Genomic DNA, 21,515 nt, shown 5'->3' with positions numbered 1-21,515 from the left:
AGATACTTAATCTGAAAATATTTTCTCCCATTCTGTGGGCTGTCTTTTCTTTTTACTGTCTATTAATGCACGTTTTAAAGTATGATGAAGTCCCATTTAGCTATTTTTTCTTCTGCTACTTGTACTTTTGGTGTCTTATCCAAGAAATCGTTATCAAAGCCAGTGCCATGAAGCTTTCCCCCGTGTTTTCTTCTAAGAGTTTTATGGTTTTATCCCTTATGTTTAGACCTTTTATGCATTTTGAGTTAACTTTTTTATATGGTACAAGGTAAGGATCCAACTTCATTCTTTTTTTTTTTTTTTTTTTTTTTTTTAGCTGCACCCTGCAGCTTGTGGGATCTTAGTTCCCTGACCAGGGATCAAACCCTGGCCCTTGGCAGTAAGAGTGCAGAGTCGTAACCACTGGACTGCCAGGGAACTCCCCCAACTTCATTCTTTTACATGTTTTTTGGGGGTTTTTGTGTGTGCTTTGTTTTGTTTTGGCCGCACCGCAAGGCTTGCGGGATCTCAGTTCCTCTACCAGGGATTGAACCCAGGCCACAGCAGTGAAAGCCTGGAATCCTAACCACTAGGCCACCAGGGAACTCCTTAATTTACCAGATTTTAAACTTTTCACTTTCAGAATTGTTAGCTATCTCACTGCTATAATATCAATCTCCTTTCACATATAACATTTTTCTACTTAATTTTTTAAATATTTTACTTATTTTCTAATTTGTGTTATGCAGTCATTTTTATTCTTAAATATAAGCACATTCTTTTTAAATTTTGAAATTATTTTAGCTCTGTCTTCTTTTTCAGTCTTTCTTATTTTTAACCATGATATGTCTTATCTCTTTTTGCACTCGCCCACTTGACATATTATTTACTTGGTTTGAATGCTATTTTTCGAATATTATTTTTATTATAAAGTGATATGTGATTATTATAAAAAGAATTACCAAAGAAGATATGTAAATTAGAAAGTGAAAAGCATTCATAATCCTAGTCTCAAGAGATAATAACAATTTTGTGTATATCCTTCTAGATACTGATTGTGTATGTGTGTATTCATACACGCATATTTAATCTATCCATACACTCTTACATCCTGCTTTTTTTCACATAATGTATCCTGAACATTTTTCTAGGTTGACTCATATAGAGCCATCATGTTTTTAATGCTTTTATAAAAATAAATTTATATGGCTATAGCATGATTTGTTTAATCAGCTTCCTGTTACTGGACGCTTGAGTATATTCTTTTCATATTGTTAAAATGTATAAATATGTTTAGGACAGATCTCTAAAGAGGATCATAGTGTTTGGATTAGGGTATTTATTGAGGCTTTTGAAATATATAGTCTGTTGCCCTCCAAAAGGTTTCAACAGTTCTACTCTCAGGAATAGTATGTGAGTGTACTTACACTCCCACACCATTTCTTACAATTTAGCATACTGATTTGGCTAAAAATATTTTATTACTTTTCTTTTTGGTGATTAGTGAGATTGATTATCTTTTTAAGTTTACAGGGCTTCTATATTTCCTCTGTTGCCATTCTTTTTTTTTTTTTTTTTTTTCTTTTTGCGGTATGCGGGCCTCTCACTGTTGTGGCCTCTCCCGTTGCGGAGCACAGGCTCCGAATGCGCAGGCTCAGCGGCCATGGCTCACGGGCCCAGCCGCTCCGCGGCATGTGGGATCCTCCCAGACCGGGGCACGAACCCGTATCCCCTGCATCAGCAGGCGGACTCTCAACCACTGCGCCACCAGGGAGGCCCCCTACTCTGTTGCCATTCTTGTGCTTTATTTTTTGTTTCTTTATTGTTGCTTACTCTGTATTAGTTTGTGGTTTCATCTTGTTTCAGTATTTTAAATAATAGTTTTCTCATTACCCTCTTTCTGTAGTTCTTTTCCTGATTCTTGTAGTTTTAACTATTTTGTCTGTCAGAATTGAAAAAATAATTATTTCTATCTTTTTAAATATTCCTGGATTTAAAAGAGGGAGCAAGAATCATGACTTAAAGATGACAGTTTTAGGAAGATCCCATATCCTGTCCTACATCTGGTACTTGGGGTGGCTTTTTCCATCCACTTGCCCCTGTAGGAGCCCTCTGGCTCTCCTTAATGAAGCTCTAAAATGACTGTTTAATGGTCTAAAAGCATTTAACTTTTTCAAGTCTAGAGACTTTACAGACTAAGATTTCCTCCTCAGGGAGTATTTTGCTAGTACTAGATTAAGACTAAAGTAGTAGAAATACATCATTCTCTCATAACAGACACCACTAATCTGCTAGGTATAAAATCTTTGGATTTCTGCTTTAGATAAAATCACTAGTCTTTTAGCAAACTGTGGTCAGAAATGCTACACGATAGAAGGAAAGGTACAACAAAGTTTCAGTTTAGAAAAGATTTGGTCTCCTGTGACCAGCGAACCAAGTGTTAGTCAATATTCAAGACAGTTTCATAGGAAGGAGGTAAATGGAACGTCTGTAATCTGGTTTTTAAAATATTCTTTTTTTAAAAAATTTTATTGGAGTATAGTTGATTTACAATGTTGTGTTAATTTTTGCTGTACAGCAAAGTGAATCAGTTAGGCATATATCCACTCTTTTTTAGATTCTTTTCCCTTATAGGTCATTACAGAGTATGGAGAAGACTTCCCTGTCCTATATACAGTAGGTTCTCATTAGTTATCTATTTTATATATAGTTGTCTGTATATGTCAATCCCAATCTCCCAGTTAATACCCCCCTCCCGCCCCCCAGCTTTCCCCCCTGGTAGTCATAAGTTTGTTTTCTACTAAAGTATTCTTAAAATTATCTTTTTAATTATAATTATTGACTATCAAATTTTTACTAACTTTTAAAATATCTTTATTGAGATATAATTCCCCAACCATACAATTTGCCCTTTTTAAGTGTAGAATTCAGTGTTTTTTAGTATATTCACATTGTAGTGCAGCCATTACTGTAATCAATTTTAGAACATTTTCATAACCTCCAAAAGAAACCTGTATCCTTGGGCAGTCACCTCCAATTTCCTCCCCACCCCCACCCCCCATCCCCAGGCTTAAGCAGCCACTAATCTACTTCTGTTTCTGTTTGACATTTCTGGGCATTTCATATAAATAGAGTCATACACTCTGTGGTCCTTTTGTTTGACCTCTGTCACTTAGTGTGATAATGTTTGTAGCCTCTATCAGTACTTCATTCCTTATATGCCCAATAATATTCCACGGTATGGATATGCTGCATTTTGTTTATCCATTAATCAATTGATGGATATTTGGGTTGTTTCCATCTTTTGGCTGTTACAAATAATGCTGCTTTGACCATTGATTTACAGCTTTTTGCATGGACTTATGTTTCATTTCTCTTGGGTACATACTTAGGAGTGGAAATATTAAATCAAATGGTAACTGTTTAACTTTTTGAATTGTCAGCGTGTTTTCAGAAGTTGGTGTGCCATTTTATATTCCCACCACCAGTGTATGGGGGTTCTGATTTCTTCACATACTCACCAACACTTGTTATTATCTGACCTTTAGATTCTAGCCATCCTGGTACCCACTATGTCAGGGGTCCCCAACCCCCGAGTCATGGACTGGTTCCAGTCCGCAGCCTGTTAGAAACTGGGCGGCACAGCAGGAGGTGAGCGGTGGGCAAGCAGAGCTTCCTTCATCTGCCGCTCCCCATCGATCACATTACCGCCTGAGCCCCCTACGCCCATCCGTGGAAAAATTGTCTTCCACGAAACCCATCCCTGGTGCCATAAAGGTTGGGGACCTCTGTGCTATATGGCAGGCATCCTGGTGTGAAGTAGTATCCTGTTGTGGTTTTTTTGTTTGTTTGTTTGTTTTTTGCGGTACGCGGGCCTCTCACTGTTGTGGCTTCTCCCGTTGCGGAGCACAGGCTCCGGATGCGCAGGCTCAGCGGCCATGGCTCACGGGCCCAGCCGCTCCGCGGCATGTGGGATCCTCCCGGACCGGGGCACGAACCCGTGTCCCCTGCATCGGCAGGCGGACTGTCAACCACTGCGCCACCAGGGAAGCCCCTCCTGCTGTGGTTTTGATTTGCATTTCCCTGATGACAACAACTGATGTATCAGTAGTATCTTTTCATGTTTATTAACTCTTACTTAACTCTTAATATTTAAGTATACTAAATCCCTAATGGAAGCCCTAATCTGGCATTTACATCCATTAGAGAGGATGAATCAAGACATGTATTTCATTAATTATACACGTGTTTCACATTTAACATACAGAAGTTAACACATCTTATAGTAACTGTAATATGGCTATAATAAAGACAATTTGAAAAGAAAACCCAGTCGGCATTTAAGAACTTTACTGTTTCTGGTTCCATAGTCCGGTTCAACTAGAAACCAAAGGGTTCTCAAATTAGCATCAAGTAATTCCTTCTCTTACGGATAACCAGACTAAATTTTTAAGTGATGTGAAGCCTCTTTGCTTAAATAAATCTTTTCTGATTAGTGTGACAATACTTGCCAACCTATTTTATGTCCTAGCCGGTCATGAGGGATTTGATGCATTGTTTATTCTCATTTTTACTTAAAAATATTTCCTTATTTCCTTGCAAAACTTAATTTATTGGATATTTACTGAAGACTTTTTCTGTTACTTATAAACTTTAGGTTTCTGTGTGTCAGTTTGCATGGAGTGGGGTATTTAGTTAAAGCTGCCCCGTCATTTGATAGTTATTAGACTCACTCTTGTTTGGTGGAGAGAGCTGATGAGAAAAAGCAGTGAAGGCTTTTCTTTTCATCTCCATGGGACTTTGACCTCACACAGAAACTGGCTATGGCCAGAATGTATGAATTCAACATAATCCTTTATTATTGTTGTTTGTATGAAACCTACAGTTTAAACACAACTGCATAAATCAAGATGGTACAAGTAATTTTAAAGATTTCCAGTAGTGTAATCCAGAGTTCTGTATTGCCCATTCCTTCCACACACACACACCCTTTTATTGTGGTAAGAATACCTTAAATGAGATCTACCCTCTTAACAAACTGTGAAGTGTATAATATTTTTAACTGTGGGAAATGGGGAGTTGCACCATTTCTTTTTAACTTATATCTTAATGATGTAAAATGGCATCTAACAAAATTTTATATATATATATATATATATATATATATATATATATATATATATGCCTCCTGCTATAAAGAACTGGGGGGAATAATAATCCTATTGACAGATGATGTGTTTTTATAGATTCTGGCATCACTTTATTAATAGATTATTCCTTTTACTGAGACAGGTTTGCTTCTGTGTAATTTGTTATTGATCTTAATTCAGCCTTCTTGAGTGTGTCACACAGTATAACTTCTCTTCCCATGAGAGGGCTCTTCAGCTGTGTGTCAGACATCCTGTTGTCTCCTGGTCTTTTTCTAAACATTCCTCTCTCCATCAGCCTTTGCTCAAATGAAGGAGTTTATGGTCCTCTATGCCTCCTCTCTGGACATAATCCTATTAGTGTCCTTCCTAGGAGAGTGGTTAAAGAGGGTATTTTAGACATTATTGGACCAGTAAAAAGTATATGAGGGCTGTGGTTCTTATACTTTGGAATTACTCACTTGTACACATTTTGTTTGTACTAACTTTTCTGTAACATTTTACAGTCATTTTCTTCCGTTCATTAATTGAGCTCTTCCACTGACTTACTGGATACATCAATTTGTTGAGATATATTAGTAGCAGGTGTTGATATTTTAAGTAAATGATCTGCATGTATCAGTCACCCCCTCTAAGTAGCCTTTCCTGGCCACAAGATCTGAAGTGTTTCCTGCCACCTTTTCCTCCTCCCATGAGATGGGGGCCACCGCTCTTACTCCCACTCATGCTGCCCTCGATGCCCTGAGTTGTGCCTGCCGTCACGTGGGTACTTCATATGTGGTTTTTTTTTTTCTTTTTTTGGTGGTACGCAGGCCTCTCACTGCTGTGGCCTCTCCCGTTGCGGAGCACAGGCTCCGGACGCGCAGGCTCAGCGGCCATGGCTCACGGGCCCAGCCTCTCCGTGGCATGTGGGATCTTCCCGGACCCGGGCACGAACCCGTGTCCCCTGCATCGGCAGGCGGACTCTCAACCACTGTGCCACCAGGGAAGCCCCTTCATATGTTTTGAATGAAAGAAAGTATATTGAAATTGTTCATTTTCTTGACTATCTCTTTTGATGCTGGATACAACTTTCTAGAGTCAGGACCCATGATTTATCCAACTTTGACTTGATTGCCTAACATAATCCTTGACACATAGATGCTAGAATTCTGGCTGTATAGGTTAGATTATTTTGAAGACTTACATGGCTAGAGAATGATTGGAGGTGTATAGTATAGAAGACATGAGGCTAAAAGGCATGTGGGTCCAAATCCTAGCATCCTTGCAATGCCATGCTCAGAAGTTTTTGGTTAAACAGTTGATACAAATTTAAACATTTTAGAAAAACAGTTATGGGGGGAGTACAGAAATTGGGAGTAAAGGTAATTAAGTTCTGAATATGTTGGTATGCAGGGGGAAGTTTCCTTCGTAGAAATTTTCTGTGCTGATGGGATCAGAATTTACCTGTCTTAAGGGGAAACCCTAAAAAAAACTTTTGCAAATATAACTTGAATATTTTGTTTTAGTTGAAAACATAGGTATAATGCTATTCAGCAATCTTTTGATGTACGATCATGGCCTTTTGGGGGGGAGTATGAATCACTGACTATAATTCACAGCTGTCTTTTTTGCTTATCCAAAATGAACCCCTTATGTCCAGTTTGTTTTTTTCAATTAAACATACTTGCCAAGGAATATGAATGAAGAATCCTTTTAGATTTAATTTTTTTGCTTGTCTCTGTTGGACAATTGCTCACACTTATCTAATTCAGTGGCCTTTTTAAATAGCTTGCTTTATTACATTTTTCCAAGGCATCCAACTTAGTTTTCAGGAGGAAACCAAAACAAATAAAAAACAAAACACAAACCCAACTCTTTCATTTTGTATATATTGACTGGCATAATGTTTCATTTTTAAAGTTTTTGCTTTTTTTTTAACTTAAAGGTGGAACAGATGGCACAAGACAGAAAAGAATACGCTTATGGGCTAAGCAGAGATTGCTGGTTATTCCCCAGTATGCACGGTCCCTCCACATCTATTTTCTAGACACATAGTTACACAGCTAGTGACTGTATTTCCCAGCTATGCTGGTGGCCAAGTGAAGCCAGGAAGCTAGGTTCTGGTCACAGGGATATGAGGAGAAATGAGTGACAACTTCTGGGTTGTCCCCTTAAAGAGAAAGCACATTCCCTCACTCCCTCTGCTTGTTGTCCCTCCCACTGACTGCAAGTTCATGTGCCAGTGGGATCCTGAACAGATATACCTAGCCTGAGTCGGAAGCCATGTCATGAAGGTGGCAGTGCAATAAGAGAGAAGGTGCTTGGGTCTCTCACAGTATCGAGCTGACCGCAAGCCCTGGACTGCTTCGTGAAAGAGCGATGAGATTCTTTCTCTCGTGTTTAGACCACTTCCACTGCCTGAAGCCGAATCCTAATGAAAACTTCAAGGTACGAGTATACTTGCCAAAAGCTTGACACCACACGGAATTGACTTATTCTGAGTTGGTGAAAGTAGAAAAGGGAATGTGCATCGGATTACGTACTGAAGGGAAGTGTTCCAAGTGGTGAAAGGATGATGTCAGCTCACATCAGATAGGAAACATGTGGTCATCCAAGTCTGGTTTAATAATTCCTCTGAACAGGCTATGGAGATAGTGTGTAAAATTTGGGATGTTTGATAGGGGAAAGTATAATATCCTTGTCTTTTAAAAAATATGCTTAAAAATCATGGCCTGTATATTAATAGTGAGGGTTACAAGAGTTGATTCACACTATTTCAATTTTAATTTAGCCTAAAATCAATTTACTTCCTGCTGATTAGCAGGGAAAATTACAAAATGTTCAGTGTTGCTTAAGCCCTGGTCCAATCTGATGATTTAAACAGTCTACTTCTGTGGTGTTCGGATAAAAGTGTTTCATCCCTTGTCATCCTTGCTTCCTGCTGTTCTCCCTAATTGGTGTGGGGCACTGTGAGTGGGCAGGGAGGAACGAGGGACTTTCTTGAGCTCATTGCAGCGGGAACAGGGTCTAGTCCCTTAGATGTAATGCCCTCTTCCTCCTCTGATCGTGGAGGTAATGGCTCTCACCTAGGTGCTCCTGGTATCACCGTTGAAGTCTCTGGTGCCGTAACTCATGGCCTGCTTAGAGCCTGCCTGCTTGAGCTGCCTCGAAGTGCAGGCCTTGGAATCTCTCACCTGAGTCTCTGTATGGCTGCGGGCTGGGTGGTTTTCTCACCTGCCATACTGGGCCATGTAGCAGGCCTGGCGTGTGTCTGCTCAGTTTTCACTGTCCCTGAGAACTGGACGTGCCTTGGTTGGGAAAATTCAATCCCAGATGCTCCCTGCCTGAACATGGTGTGGTCCTTTGTAGTGCCGATGTTGATAAGGGCTCCACTTGGGAGAAAGTATGGGGGAGGAATGGAGGCGGGGATGATCGTGAAACTTTGAAAGTAAAAGTAATTTGCTGTGATCAGAATGTGAGATTTATGTGCATGAGTGATAAGATGGGAACGTGGGTTGAAACAAATGAGATTAAAGAAGATGATCTTATTCAACTTTAATCATTGGAGAGATAGGACCAAATTTTTATAAATAAATTGCATAATTTTGATTCAGTCTTACAGTTTAAAAATTTGGAATTACACAAATGTTTGAGGCATAAAATTGCATTAGTCAGATACAAACACTTTTCAGTGTATTTCTTTCAAGGTACTTTTTTTAGTATGAAGATATATATATATCTGTATACAGTTTAAAACTACTGTATCTGTTTTTCCTCTATGAATTGTGTTTATGTCTTTTGTTATTTAGAGTATTGGTGTTTTTCTTGTCAGTTAATGTTAATTCATTATGAGTTTTAAAAATATACATTTTTTTGTGGTATCTTTGTGTGGTTTTGGTATCAGGATGATGGTGGCCTCATAGAATGAGTTTGGGAGTTTTCTTTCCTCTGAAATTTTTTGGAACAGTTTCAGAAAGATGGGTGTTAACTCTTCTTTAAATGTTTGATAGAATTTGCCTGTGAAGCCATCTGGTCCTGGAGTTTTGTTTGTGTGGAGTTTTTTAAATCACAGTTTCAATTTCAGTACTTGTGATTGGTTTGGCCTGTTAATATTTTCTGTTTCTTCCTGGTTCAGTCTTAGGAGATTGTACCTTTCTAAGAATTTGTCTATTTCTTCCAGGTTGTCCATTTTATTGCTCTAGTAGTCTCTTATGATGCTTTGTATTTCTGCGATGTCCGTTTTAACTTCTCCTTTTTCATTTCTAACTTTATTGGTTTCGGCCCTCTCTGTTTTTCGTGAGTCTGGCTACAGGTTTATCAATTTTATCGTTTCAGAGAACAAGCTTTAAGGTTCATTGATCTTTTCTATTTTTTTCTTCATCTCTATTTCATTTATTTCTGCTCTGATCTTCATGATTTCTGTTAATTTCACAGTTTGTTTGTTCTTCTTTTTCTAGTTGCTTTATGTGTAAGGTTAGGTCGTTTATTTGACATTCTTGTTTTCTGAGGTAAGCTTGTATCCCTGTAAACACCCCTTTTAGAACGGCTTTTGCTGCATCCCCTAGGTTTTGGATTGTCATGTTTTGTTTTCATTTGTTTCTAGGTATTTTTAAATTTCCTCTTTGATTTCTTCAGTGATCCATTGGTTGTTAAGTAGCATATTGTTTAGCTTCCATGTATTTGTGTTTTTTACAGTTTTTTCCTTGTAGTTGATTTCTAATATCTTAGAACTGTGGTTGGAAAACATGCTTGATATGATTTCAGTTTTCTTAAATTTACTGATGTTCACTTTGTGGTGCTCACTTTGTGGCCCAGCATATGATCTGTCTTGGAGAATGCTCCATGTGCACTTGAGAAGAATGTATATTCTGTTGCTTTTGGATGGAATGCCGTATAAATATCAATTAAGTCCATCTGATCTAATGTGTCATTTAAGGTCTGTGTTTCCTTATCCATTTTCTATCTAGATGATCTATCGATTGATGTAAGTGGGGTGTAAAAGTCTCCCACTATTGTGTTACTGTCGATTTCTCCTTTTATGGCTGTTAGCATTTGCCTTATATATTGAGGTGCACCTATGTTGGGTGCATATATATTTACAATTGTTATATCATCTTCTTGAATTGATCCCTTGATCATTATGGAGTGTCCTTTTTTTTCTCTTGTGACAGGCTTTATTTTAAAGTTTATTTTATATGATATAAATATTGCTACTCCAGATTTCTTTTGATTTCCATGTGTGTGAAAAACCTTTTTCCATCCCCTCCCTTTCAGTCTGCATATGTCTCTAGAACTGAAATGGTTCTCTTGTAGGCAGCATATATATGGGTTCTGTTTTTGTATCAGACTATACTATAAAGCTACAGTAATCAAAACAGTATGGTTCTGGCATAAAAACAGACATATAGATCAGTGGAATAGGATAGAAAGCCCAGAGATAAACCCATGCACTTATGGTCAATTAATCTATGATAAAGGAGGCAAGTATCCAATGGAGAAAAGGCAGTCTCTTCAATAAGTTGTGCTGGGAAAACTGGACAGCTATACACCAGTCAGAATAGTCATCATTAAAAAGTCTACAAACAGGGGCTTCCCTGGTGGCGCAGTGGTTGAGAGTCCGCCTGCCGATGCAGGGGACACGGGTTCGTGCCCCGGTTTGGGAAGATCCCACATGCCGCGGAGCGGCTGGGTCCGTGCGCCATGGCCGCTGAGCCTGCGCATCCGGAGCCTGTGCTCCGCAACGGGAGAGGCCACAGCAGTGAGAAGCCCGCGTACCACCAAAAAAAAAAAAAAAAAAAAAAAAGTCTACAAACAGTAAATGCTGGAGAGAGTTGGAGAAAAAGGAACCCTTCTGCACTGTTGGTGGAAATGTAAATCGGTGCTGCCACTATGGAAACAGTATGGAGGCTCCTTAAAAAACTAAGAATAGAGCTTCTGTATGATCCAACAATCCCGCTCTTGGGCATATATCTGGAGGAAACTCTAATTCTAAAAGATGCATGCACCCCCAATGTTCACAGCAGCACTGTTTACAATGGCCAAGGCATGGAAGCAACCTAAGTGTCCATTGACGGATGAATGGATAAAGAAGATGTAGTGTGTGTGTGTGTATATATATATACATATATATATATATATATATGTATATATATATAGCAACATGGATGGATCTAGAGATTATCATGTTAAGTGAAATCAGATAAAGACAGGTATCATATGTTATCACATACATAATCTAAAAAGCGATATAAATGAACTTATTTACAAAACAGAAATAGACCCACGGACATAGAAAACACACGATGGTTACCAAAGGGGATAGTGGGGGAGGGGAGAAGATAAATTAGGAGTTTGGGGTTAAGATATGCACACGACTATATATAAAATAAACAAGGACCTATTGTATAGCACAGGGAACTATATTCAATATCTTGTAATAACCTATGATGGAAAAGAATCTGAGAAAGCATACACACAGACATAAGTGAATCACTTTGCTGTGCACTGGAAAAAAAAAAGAAATCTACATTTTGATACTCATTAATTACTGATAGTTTTCCCTATTCTGTAGTTTGCCTTTCTACTTTACTTATGGTAATTTTTTAAAACATTTGTAGGTTTGGGGACTTTTTAGTTTGTTTTATATTTGCTTGTATATTTAAATCTAGACCACTTTTAAAAAAATTGTCAGCATGAAGGCCTAGCTCTGTATCAGAGACACCTAACCTGATCGTGGCCTCAAGAAGACAGGTGTTTATTTCTCTTGTGTAACGGATCTAAAGTGAACTAGAGCTGGCGTGCTCTGCCGCACATGACCATTCAGGGACCTGAGTTCCTGCCTTCTCATTGCCCTACCGTCCCTGGACATTGTCTTAATTCACATGGTTGGAACAAGACCACAGGGACACCTATTTTCTGGCTCATACATAGGAACAGGAGAGAGAGAGTCCAAGGCTGCATTTTCCTTTTACACACATCATGATTTGGTGAGAAATGGGGTGAAGTGGCTACACCTAGCAGCAAGGCAAGGTAAGCAATGTAGTCTCTAGCTGCCGTGTTCCAAGCCACTACTCTTATTACAATAGAAGAAGGAGAGAACCTGTTTTTTGTTGTTGTTGTTGTTGTTGTTGTTGGGTTTGTTTGTTTTGTGTGTGTGTGTGTGTGTGTGTGAGAACCTGTTTTTAAGGGGCAGTCACAAGCTTCCACCCACTTCTTTGTTTCTTCTGGTCTTCTAACAGAATTCTCCCTTTCCACAATTCATGTAAATATTCAGTTACATTTTCTTACACTTTCTTCATCTTGTATATTCCCCTCCCCTCCCGCTCTCCTCCCTCTCTTCCTGTCATCCAGCTGGTGAATAAGTGTCTTGTGCTCCTGCCATAGGAGTTAGATTTGGGGATATCATGGTGACAGAAACCAGGGGCTCTCTTCCCTCATAGCTCATAGTCCAGTGGGTGAGAAAGACATTAAATCTGGTTTTAGGAGGGATCTGTGGACTCTGGGGGCCCTGAGACCATTTTCATAGTAATACTAAGATGTTGTTTGCCTTTTCTATTGTGTTGTTTGCTCTAATGGTACCAAAGTAATAATGGTCAAACTCCTGAATCATGTCAGTAGCATGAGATTGTACCAGTAGTCATTGTATTCTTCACTACTAAGCACTTGTGATTTAAAAAATGCTGAAGTCATAAGCATGATTATTTTTATTAAATCTTGACCATTAAGTACATATGTCTTTAATATTCTGTGTGACCAAATGCGAAGTACTCCCAAACTACTTCTGCATGTGCCAGAGCACGTTGGTTGTTTTGAGGAAGAGCAGCTGTGTGATTGATTGAGTTGTGAATTGAACTAGTTGCTCTTTTCCTGGAAAACCATTCCATTTTCACTTGAAAGAAAGACTGATAGAAAAATATGGTTAATCTGACTTGGGGATTTGGCAGTTAGTCAGTTGTCACTTCAAGGAAAACAGCAAACAGTATTTGTTGCCAATAATAAAATTTGAGCTTTCAAGCCAAAAAAAAGAAAAAAGAAATTTGAAAACCATGTCCCTACCACTGGGAGCTTGATATCATTTTATGACCTAAAGCTTTTTCTGGTGAAATTATGTATAATATTAAAATGGCAATTTAAAAATAAATGCTCTTTTTTTTTACATTGAAATTATGTCAACATTCAGTTCTCCATAAGTCAGTGAAGTAATTTCCAAATCAGCCATGGGTAAGAGATCCATTCCAAGTACAAGATAGACCAATGGATTTTAAGCTACCAAAGTATGAAAAGTTCACAGAAATGCATTATAACCAAACTTTAAGCTACCCTTTTCAAAGTTCAGTATAGAATCAAAGAAGACTATCCACAATTATCTGCAAATGCTATTAAAATGCTCTTTCATTTTCTAACTACATTATTATGTGGAAGTAGATTTTCTTCATTCAACCAAAGTAATATATTGTATCATATTAAATGCAGACATAGATAGGAGAATTAAGCTGTCTTTTAATAAGCTATTTGCAGAAATTTAAAACAATACTACTTGTCTCACTTTCAGGGGGAGGAGGGAAATATAAATATTTCATAAAAATAATGGTTTGTTACAGCTTGTCAGCAACTTAATCACTATAATAATTCTGATCGCAATCAAGAAAAAAGGAGGAGACCTTTCCTCTACCTCCCTTTTCTCAGAATCCCTTGGAGGGATTGTTGTAACACAGACTGCTGGGCCCCACTCCCCGAGTTTGAGTGAGTAAGTTCTGGGTGGGACCTGAGAATGTACATTTCTTAAGTGCTGCTGATACTACTGGTCCTTAGATCATGCTTTGAGAACCACTGTTCTAGCTGTTTCTTTGGGTTTATTGGACAAACCTGATTAAGCTGCCATTTGAGGAAAGATAAGTAGTACAGGTGTAGAGATCATGGCTGGAAGCGTCCTTAGTTGTCAGAAATTTGGGAATTAATTAAAAATTAAACAGAAGAGCATGTCAAGAATTATTCAGTACCTGAGACTTTACCCTGCTTACAAGCTAACAAGTTAGCTTACCCCAGTTTCTTTTTTCTTTTTTTGGGGGGTGGGGTGGGGAAGGGGCGTACACCACGCGGCTCGCAGGATCTTAGTTCCCCAACCAGGGATTGAACCCGGGCCCATGGCAGTGAGAGCATGGGGTCCTAACCACTGGACTGCTGGAGAGCTCCCACCCCAGTTTCATGGTTGCTGGCGGAAGACATGAGAGTCCTGGTTCAGAGACAAAAATGACTTTATTACAGCAATTGCAGTTGTCAGAGTATCAGCCTTTATGGCGACTTAACCCAGCCCCAGTTCCCTAAGGGCAACACGAAGAGAGCCATGGCTGCACAAGCAATGAGTTGTGTTGCAGTAGAGGAGCCCTTAAGTTAGGGATCCCCAGTCTTTTTTTCATAACGTGCAGGAAGCCCACCTGATCTTTGTCCCAGAGCGTGTTATCTTTATTATGCTCGACAACAAACAGACCTGCTTGTCTGTTCCAGAGGGAAGCATTATCTCTTGTCTTCTAAGACTATTCTCTATATAAACATCCTTGAAAAGATGGTTGAGAATAAAGGCAGTCGGTGCCTCTGCTCACATATGTTCAGAAATGTGACAGAGACGCATGGAGAATTGTAGGGCAACATAGGAAAAGTTGAGAGTTTGTATATGTTAATTATTTACTGGTCCTTAATAGTAAACAGCTGAGCAAAAACACGAGAGCAGTTAGACTTGAGTTTTAGACGGTGCAGTGTATGGCCCCCTGATAAAGGAAAACCTTTCCCCCCTGTATAGCTCTAAATTATTTTCACAAATGTGTGTAACTGTCATTGGGAACAAAGTTCCTTATGCTTTATAGGTCTTCTATGAACTATAAAAACAAACAGTTTTATAACATAATGTATATGAACATTTAAAAAGTAAAGTCAATATGAATTTAGTAAGACAAATAATGATGGTTGGGTTGGCCCAAAAGTTCGTTCGGGTTTTTCTGTTACGTTGCAGAAAAACCCGAACGAAGTTTTTGGCCAACCCAATATAAGTCACAGTAAATTGTACTTACAGTATGACTCTTGGATTAAGGAAGGCATCCCTCTTCTACAGTGGGCTATATAATGACTGATCTTCCCACATCTTTTCTCTGTCTGAACTTCTGTAACTTTCTTTTGTAAAGCATGCAGTAATTATCATTTGACCTTTACTTGCTGCAAATGCATCATTGACCTCCTTTGTTTTTCGTTCATTAGCTAAGGATAATTAAAGTAATACTGTTTGGCACAGGGTTAGTCCAAAACTCTTTTCGGGTTCATGTGACAGAAAGCAAACTCATAACTGACTCATAGCTTGGACATCAACTTGAAATTGTCTTCAGTTCTGACTAGAGTGATATATTTTCTCCTTTTCCCAGGTCAGTCCTAGTTTATGCTTGTGCCCCCTTTAACTCTCAACAGTGTTTCACTCTGGATGGTCAATTGTAATATGACTCCCTAAATATGACTGTATCTAAAGGCTCAAGGGTTGCTGTCTGGCTTCTCTTATTCTAGTTTTCTCTCAGTGCTAACTCCCTCTGTCTTGGCCCCATCCTTTAATGGTGTTTTCCATGATGTGGTCATGGAAAATGACTTCTGTGGGCCAGATTTCACATTATGCTTTGAGTGCTGTGATTTTTTTTCTTGATAATTTTCACATAAAAGGCCAGGGAAAATAAATCTCTGGCACCTAGATCTCATTCCTTTCTTGGAGAAAGAAAAAAAAAAAAAGATCAGTGTATTCAAAGTGATTATTTTGTTAAGTTTTTAGTATATTTTGTGTATATTATATATAAATATGTTTACATATATTAATTTGTAAAATGTTCTGTTTGATGGCTTGTATAAGATGTATAAGCATAGGGAATTTTACTCTCCAACACAACTCAGATTGGCCTGCTGGAAACACATGGCCCTTTCTTTGGATAGGGGGTCTAGTGATTGACAGCCAAACCAGATAGAGTGATGGATGGATAGATTCTCAAGCAAGGTACAATGTTTGGCACTTGCTTGAGTATCTCAGGACCTATAAACACAAACTCCAGTATAGATCCTGAAATTCAGTTAGATAGAGTCATTCAGATGACTCAGCATTTCTTAAATTATTCTTGTTATACAAATAAAAACACTGAATTAAAATTTCTTGCAGCAAACTTGTAGACCCCGAGGAGTATACTTGTGCCCCCCAGCCCTCTATTCTTCCTTACCCTCACCGTGTGAGCCTTGAGACTCGACTCGTAGAAACATTGATCTCTCAGTTCAGTTAGTTACTTCTGTGGTCTCTTTGACTAGGCTGCCAGGGAAAAGCTTCCTGTGTTGCCCACAGTTCTCCTTTCTTTTGTCCTACCTGGATGCTAGAGTAGTCTTGTGTGTGTAATCATCCTTGTGCAGTGTAATAGTGAGCCCTATCTCAGACATGAATGGCTCGGGGAGTAATTTTATGGGGAGTTAATATTTGGAGAAAGGGGATCATTTGGGGGAATCTAGATTCTGCTGTTTACAGTCATTATTTTTATTTCCCAGAATGTCAGATATAGCCTATAAATACGTATATATTTATATAAATGTAAGTCCAGAGCTTCTCACGGCTAAATAATAAAGATTTCTAGACTGTTACCCATGTTGGGGAATTATAATTAAAAACAAAGTCTTCTCCCAACCCAGAAATCATCTTCACAAAGGTAGTGGAGAAAGAAAATATTTTTTTATTGAATGGATTGCATCACAAGCAGTCCATTAAGAGACTGCAAGACAGAAAGGTATGTCACCCACTTAACATAGCCAAGCTGATTCAACCAGTTACGTACATGTTTTCGAGATAAATGACAACTAGTCCCTAAGTGAGAGGCTTTACAACACCTTATGTCACACACAGTTCATCCTAACTTTACCTGGTAATTGAGGTAACCATCTTTTAGCTAATTGACCTTATCCAGAAGAGAAACAAACTTATCCTATGACAAGAGGTAGTTTTGCAACTTGGAGCAAGACACCCACCCAAGTTAGACTCCTACCTACCTGCAGAAACTGGAAGATAGGGGTGCTATCTCCTGTGATGTTTACCTTTCAAAAAGATGGTTCTCAGGTCCTTGAGAAAGACATTCTTGATCATAAAGCTGACAAAAAAGGCCTGTTTAGTTTTCAAAAGGGTATACAGTTGTCCCTTGGTATCTGCAGGGAATTGGTTCCAGGACCTGCCACAGATGCAGCTAACCTCAGACTGCGTAGTGCTGTATGAATTTATTGGAAAAAAAAAAAGTCCACCTATATGTGGACCCATGCAGTTCAAACCGAGGTTGTTCGAGGGTCAACTGTATATACATTTCAAAGAGAGGAGAAAGCACTTACGTTTAAAAATTTTCTAAAGTAAATGTCCTAAGACAAAGGGAGGGAAATTTTCCTTTACTTTCAAGGGGGATAATTAAGCCTCTTATTTTTAATTAGTATTTGCCCTTGCATCCTCTTTATTTGCTTCTATCTTAAAAACAAGGACCTTGATCTTACTAATCTTACAGTAGCATTATGATAAACAGAAGCGACTTTAAATGCACTTGTAAATTTGGTTTTATTCCAGTTTAAACTGAACTGTAATTTAGTCTTATCGAACGTAAAAATGGTTTAATTGTACGTAAAAGTTGGGAGTTTTTAAAAGTGGAGTAGTGGTGTCAGGAATTCAGCGTAAGATGACTTTGACTAAATCACCGTTTTAATGCTGAACAGCCTTGATGTTAGGCAGCTGAAACCAGGAAATAAATGATATAAATGTGAACCCAAGCAAAGTTGGATAAAGAGTATTCTTCGGGAGGGTGGAGTATGTGTTTTCTGAGGTCAGAGGTGTTTTCTTTTTTCTTTTAAACCTCGCCACCGTTGAAATTCCAAATTTCTCTAGACTGCCGCTCACCAAAGATCAGGGGTGAGCACTATTTGATGATCATTTTTATAATGGTAACTTACATAACTCTGTTCAAGGGCTTATAATCTAGGCAAGGGGTTACTTTACTTAGACCTTGATTTGTTTTTAGTCTTTCCCCTCCCTCGTCCTTCTCCTTGTCCTCACTTGATATGTTTTGCTTTTCCGAGCCCTGTGAATAAGCGGCCCTGTGCGTGTAGCCCGGAGCCGCAGGTGAGTCCCTGTCCAGTTTACTGTGGTGATGCTCCTTTGCCCTCCCATTATCTGTGTGGTGCATTATCAGGTGCCCAGCTCCACCTCACACACCTGCTGGGCTCAGTATTTACTCTCAGATATGCAGTTTTCCATCCGCCACTTCCTCCTTAAAGAGAGGTCTGGGGGATCCCGCTCAGTGGCTTTATGGTTCCTGGCCCGCTGTGGCGACCCTGCACACATTCTTGCCCTGGGGAGCTACATCGTCCCTTCCCACTACCCTAAGGTCTCGTTCATTTCACAGCGACCAGCTTGTCAACAGTTACTTTACAGGCCACCTAGTCACCTTGACCATCTCAGCTTTGTGACCGCAGCGGTCCCACGCTTTGATCTTTCCTGACTGATACGTGTTACATGTTCCTTGTTTCTTCTTGAAAGAAGGGTACTCTCGCTCTTTTAGTCTTGCCTATGGATTGAACTGAAAAGCAATAGCTGCCTAGCCGAATACTGCTAGGAAACTTTACCCTTTTCTCCTTTCTCCTGCCTCCACTACCTCTGAGGGGTTTTTTGTTTGTTTGTTTTGGTTTGGTTTTTTTTTTACACTATTGCTTCCTGTCAGTCTCTCAGACAGAACTGTGCTGACTGAGATTTCTGGAGGACAACCTTTAACTCCTTCCTGTACGCTGTGTGGAAAGAATACCAGTGTTTAGAAGGCTGGAACCATAACCGTGCAGCATTTCTAATTTTCCTATTAGGAGTCTCTGCATGGAAGTAAGAATTGAAAAGTAATTATATAAACTGCTAAATTATGAAAGTTTTTTCCCCAGTATTTCTGTCTTTAGGAAATCTGGTCCACAGAGAGTACCTTGTCTAACTAGCAAAGAAATTAGGTAGAAATCCAGCCAAGAACACTGCCATCTCCACTCTTTAATAGTAAACATATTTCAGGATTTTTGGGGACCGCAAGCCATTGACTAGATGCTCACTGTGGCGTAAGCTCACTGTCTCATGTCACCAGCTATTGTATGAGATAGGAAGTGAGTTAGAATTTAAAGATAATGTCTAACATTAGGAAAACTTGCCTTTTTCTCATTAAGATTTAAAAATTCTCATCTGCATACACAGAGTTCAGCTGGTAACCATCTTATTCTTTACTATTTCCGATTTTCCCCTTGTATGGCTCTCAGACCTCACGAGCTTGTATCATGTGAGCCTTTCTCTGAACCTCTGAGCTGTTTCACTAACAGAATGGGCCATGGGTGGCTGTTCATGCTCACTGTGCATGTGGAATCACCACCCCGTGAACGGATGTTGGGATCTAAAATGTCCTATCAGCAAAACACGGCTGCTGCTGAGTCAACCTGCCGTGCCCCAGAAGCACAGAGGGCCCCCTTGAAGATAGCCCTGCTGGAAACTGCCGAGGGTGTGTTACTTGGGTGGGCTTCTCTTGAATTACAGAAATGTGTGAGCCATAATGCCCACAGTTGTGCTTTTCATAGAGCCAAGTATATGGCTTGTTGATTAATATATAATGGGTTGTTTATCTTGGAGTTGTTTGTATTGGCAGATGCCCTGCCAAGATTCAAAGGCTGTCTGTAGATGAATAATGCCCTCGTTGTTTATTCAGCGCCTGCTTTTCTACTTAATATGCAGCTATCTTGGGAAACTTTCTTGAATATCAAATCACAAGTAAAATTTAAGCAGTTTCCCCCCCAGGTTTTCAAATAGGCCATTTAACTATGACTTATTCTCAGATGCCTCTGATGATTTGGATGTGTGTAGCTGGAGGGGGCAGGGGAGAAGGCAGTGAGGCCCAGAAGTTTGCCATCTAACTGATCCGTCACAGATAGCTTGAATACATCCAGGTACATTTCTGGTTGATTGTGTGTCTAGCACAAGTTAGCTGCTGAGCATTCAAGTAGAACATGTTCAAAGGGATAGGCAACAGGGATCACAGCGGGAGTGGGTCAGGAAAGGCTGAGGAAGGGGGTAGGTTTGGTGGTTCATACAGCGTCACCAGTGTAGCTCTAGGAAGCAGAGCGAATTACACTTTGGCAGGAGGAACAGTATGTTTGAAGTTGGGTGGCGTCATCAGCAGTAGGTGTTGTCGGTACTGTAAGTTCAGCGACACTGGAGCATAGAGCACGTAGCAGTGGCTCTGGAAAAATGGGAATATGAGGCCTAGATAATGAAAATCCTGAGCCCTGTCTCTCAGACAGTAATAACAGCTCCATGATCCGTAGCGCTGGTCAAAGATGGTATGAAGCCAAACAATAGACTTGTCATATCTTCCTTGTTTTGTGTCCTGTGCTCAGATGTTCACAGTATCTAGAGGGCTCTAATTTTATAAAGGGCCATTTTGTTAGTGATATTTTCGTGTTGTGATGGCGTAATTCTAGAGACTCAAATTGTGAGGAGGTCATGAATATGTAGAGAGTGAAGGAGAGTTTTGAGAATGGGTGTATGACAGGGAATAAAGAAAAACACAGGGGGAGACATTTCTGCCACACCACTGCATCCCCAGTGTTAGCAAAGCACGCCGGCTGTGTGTCACTTGTTCAGTAATGGTGGTTGACTATATAATGTGTGAGATAGCTATTTTACTATAACGTATTATTTAAAAATAATTTTCGTGGTTTCTTGGCACCACTGGGCTGTCCACTTCACATGAGGCAAAGGTTGAAACTATGATAATTGGCCAGACAGATAAACATCTTCCAGTGGGGAGCAAAATCTTGAGTAAGATGTATTTATACTGCTTCAGTGTAAGCTATGGAAGAAAGAATTTTTTTAATACTTCAGGGAATACATAAAAACATCGATGAAAGCATTTTTTTTAGCTGAGTTTAAGAATTATGATGTAATAAACAGATGGGACTTATTTTTAAGACATTTTCTGTATGTTTGGAAACCAATAAAGATCATTTTGATATAAAAAATTCAATCACAGATGTAAAAAACAAACTTGGGGGAAGTGGGGGGTAGATTGGGAGATTGGGATTGATATATATACACTACTATATATAAAATAAATAAGGGCCTACTGTATAGCACAGGGAACTCTACTCAGTACTCTGTAATGACCTATATGGGAAAAGAATCTAAAAAAGAGTGGATGTATGTATATGTATAACTGATTCACTTTGCTGTACAGCAGAAACTAACACAACAGTGTAAATCAAGTATACTCCAATAAAAATTTTTTTTAATTAACTGTAAGAGGGCTTCCCTGGTGGCGCAGTGGTTGGGAGTCCGCCTGCCGATGCAGGGGACGC

The 21,515-nt window shown here is 39.3% G+C and overlaps 1 protein-coding gene across 2 annotated transcripts in view; it reads left to right on the top strand.

Moving 5' to 3' along the window:
- GNAI1 (G protein subunit alpha i1) overlaps positions 1–21,515 on the top strand; it is a 90,728-nt gene that overhangs the window by 33,573 nt on the left and 35,640 nt on the right. The window lies entirely within an intron of this gene.

Source organism: Mesoplodon densirostris, chromosome 9 (assembly GCF_025265405.1).
Source record: "Mesoplodon densirostris isolate mMesDen1 chromosome 9, mMesDen1 primary haplotype, whole genome shotgun sequence".
NCBI lineage: Eukaryota > Metazoa > Chordata > Mammalia > Artiodactyla > Ziphiidae > Mesoplodon > Mesoplodon densirostris.
Note: the sequence above shows the minus strand (reverse complement) of the source record. Positions and strands in the feature narration are given on the sequence as shown.